At 35.3% G+C, this 3,012-nt stretch overlaps 1 pseudogene; it reads right to left on the bottom strand.

Moving 5' to 3' along the window:
* Positions 1 to 2,075: 2,075 nt before the first annotated feature.
* LOC149161901 (signal peptidase complex subunit 2 pseudogene) lies at positions 2,076 to 2,662 on the bottom strand (annotated as a pseudogene).
* Between the last annotated feature and the right edge of the window lie 350 nt (positions 2,663 to 3,012).

The following is a 3,012-nucleotide window of genomic DNA, read 5'->3' as shown; positions in this document are numbered from 1 at the left end:
TTGCTCTTGTTCACTTACTCCTTGTGACTTTCTCTTGTTTGTTGCTTGTGATTTTCTCCCCTTCTCCAACTCATAATGTGGCATATTTATAGGTGAGATCCCTCTTTTTGATTATTGATAATGCCACTTCCTTCAAACTAAGATCAACCCATTTCATCATGCCTCTTAATGAGGAAACCCAAAATTTTGTGTCGGATTCCCTATCCAACATCTTGCAAATGTGTGCACTTGCTCAATCTCTTGCTATATCTATTAAGCCAACTTTCCATTCTATGCTCTTACCTTTCTAGTGTACCCATGATATGTTGTGTTCGTTCCTTTTCCATGCACTTTGGCCCACAAAATCAATCCAAACCCTTCAGAAATGCATCAATGCCATGCAACCTATGAGTTGCACACAACTATGATATGATGGGCTTGTTGCATTCATTCTCCATGCCACCCATAAATTTTGACTCATTCATGTGTACCATGTTCCCTTCTAAATGCTTATATACTAACCATCACACCCACTTAACTAACAAAGTGTGCCAAATCCTCTTCATGACTCATCCATGCAGTTTGTGCACATAAAATTCCCCTTGCTTGCTCACACAACCAAGATGATATTATCTTTTTTGTTTTCTATATTTCATCAAAATAACACCGGTTTGTCTAATTTCTTCAATGAAAAATGGTCCTAACCAATATAATTTCCAACTTTCAAGGGTTTCCTTTTATTTTGTTGTCATATAGAAGCACCAAATGACCTTGTTTTATATCTTTCTTTTTAATATGCTAATTGTGTCATTCCTTTTCCTATGATAAGTTGATTTCCTGATGATCAAATGTGCTTCTTCATTCAATTGGTTTATCTAGTGAACTCGTTGTTTCTTGTCTATGCCAATATTGTATATATGGACAAAATATACCTACACAACAATAGTATAAAAGTGAAAGGAGACTATTATTTCCTGGCCATACACTAGCTTGAAAGGAGTATAGCCAATTTTTCTTTTGTATGCTATTCTTTTCAAATGTACTATTGCTTTCATTTATCATCCTAGTTATCTCAGTCGATTACACATATCTTCACTAATTGTTTATGCAATGCTTTGTTGAATGACTCAACCACTTCATTAGTTTGTGGATAATCAAGTTAAAAAAAATAAAACTATGATCAACCAAATACTTTCTCCACAATACTTTGATCCTTTCAATAACAAAATGTGTTCCTTCATCACTGATAACAGTCAAAAGACAACCAAATCTTGTGACTATGATTTCATAAATAAATTTCTTAGAACTTTTTGTTTGGTTACAACTTTGCTATTTTAGCTTTTTCTCATTTACTGAGTAACTATTCGATAATAAGGATTATGTATTTTTCTTTTCTCCCTTTTTCTCATTTTGGGAATGGTTAGACAAAATTTATTTCCAATATTTCAAAAAGTTTTATCAAATTTTAGGGCTTTTCAACTTCCCATAACGTTCAACCCATTCACTAGAAACCATGGCATTTAACTACATAATTTTGATAGTCAGTGTAATTTTGGACACCAAACACCATTTTGAAGAGAATATCCTCGGCCATTTTATTCACTATATAGTGTCGTCTTGTCGACCATGCATGTGCTTCATCTATTATCCATTTCTTTTGACGTTCTGCAACATATAAATGATGGACATCATCTAGCCCCACCTTATATTTACCCATTCATTAATGTCAATGTGCAAATTTCGTTGTTGAGGCCTTATTTTTCTTTTATCTTTTATGGAATTTCCTTAGGTTCCTTCCCATCCTCTAATAATTACACAATTTCCCATTTTAAGAAATTTCCCATTTCCATCTCCAGTAGCAATTGAGAGAATGTCAACACAAGACACCAGGACTCTGGGACATATTTTCACTAATTCAGATTTCGTATCGTCTATAACATCAAATCCACGAAGGGAGAGATTGGGTATTGTGTATTTTTCCGCCACATTATTTTCATAGATTTTAACAGAACTGATCCATCGCAACCCTGCAGTAACACGCAATGTTGAATTCAATAAATTTCTAATACCAATAACCAACAAATTTTCGTTTGGGATTACTTTGCCTTTCGAGACTCATTCCCATAATCATCCATTAGCTTATCCACATCATTCCAGAAAAGAGTCTCAACCAAAGCTCCATATTTAGTAAACCACTTAGTAACATTCTTGGCAAACTCAACAGGTGAATTGGCCACAATAGATTTGGGGTCAGTACTAGATATACATAATGTGTACAAGTCGGAAAAATAGGTAAGCTTTGAAGAAACTGCCAAACATGTGCTGCTAAATGATCTAGGGAGGATCTGTGAAGAGAATAGTGTTCTCCTTTGTATAAATTATAAAGTTACTGCAACAATCCATTGAGGATAACTTGAAATATAATGCAACGAATAAGAAAAAAAATATTTTATGGGAACTTCTTCGGATAAAAATGATCCACCAGGGCAATGCCAATGATGATGACACCTATCGCCATTTTGACATTACTTAGCACCACATTCTGCACATACCCTCGACTAAATAGTACATCGAAATTCGTTTCATCAAGGAGAATCTTGATGGCATTTGGATCATTGAGATTAGCCTTCTTCAGGAGCAAACGAGTCGTGTATTTGTCTGTTGCAAAACCCTTGCTTGACATTGTTCTTCCACTGCTGAGTTTTGCATGCTTTCTCGATATCGTCAGATCAATGTGATGAATTTGTTTTGCGTTTCCAACTTGAAAATGACTTTAATCATGACTATAAGACCATATTTCTATGTTAAAATTTGTATGACCATATTTAGTGGAGCTAATAGAGAAGGTGTCGATGTTGTTGAGCCTGGAGGAGGAAGTAGGTCACCATAATGTGACCTTTCTTGTGCCCTAGTATTCTTGCTTTGAAGGACCTGCTAAGCAGGAGAGCTTCAAAATAGTTGCTTCGAAGGACCAACAAACGATTAGCGAAGTAGGAGAACTTGAGGAGGTTTTTTCTGGAGGTCGGGTAACTA

Source organism: Pinus tabuliformis, chromosome 5_2 (genome assembly GCF_031772625.1).
Source record: "Pinus tabuliformis cultivar Carrire ecotype Pingquan chromosome 5_2, CPIR1, whole genome shotgun sequence".
In the NCBI taxonomy this organism is placed as follows: domain Eukaryota; kingdom Viridiplantae; phylum Streptophyta; class Pinopsida; order Pinales; family Pinaceae; genus Pinus; species Pinus tabuliformis.
This window is presented reverse-complemented; position numbering and strand designations above follow the sequence as displayed.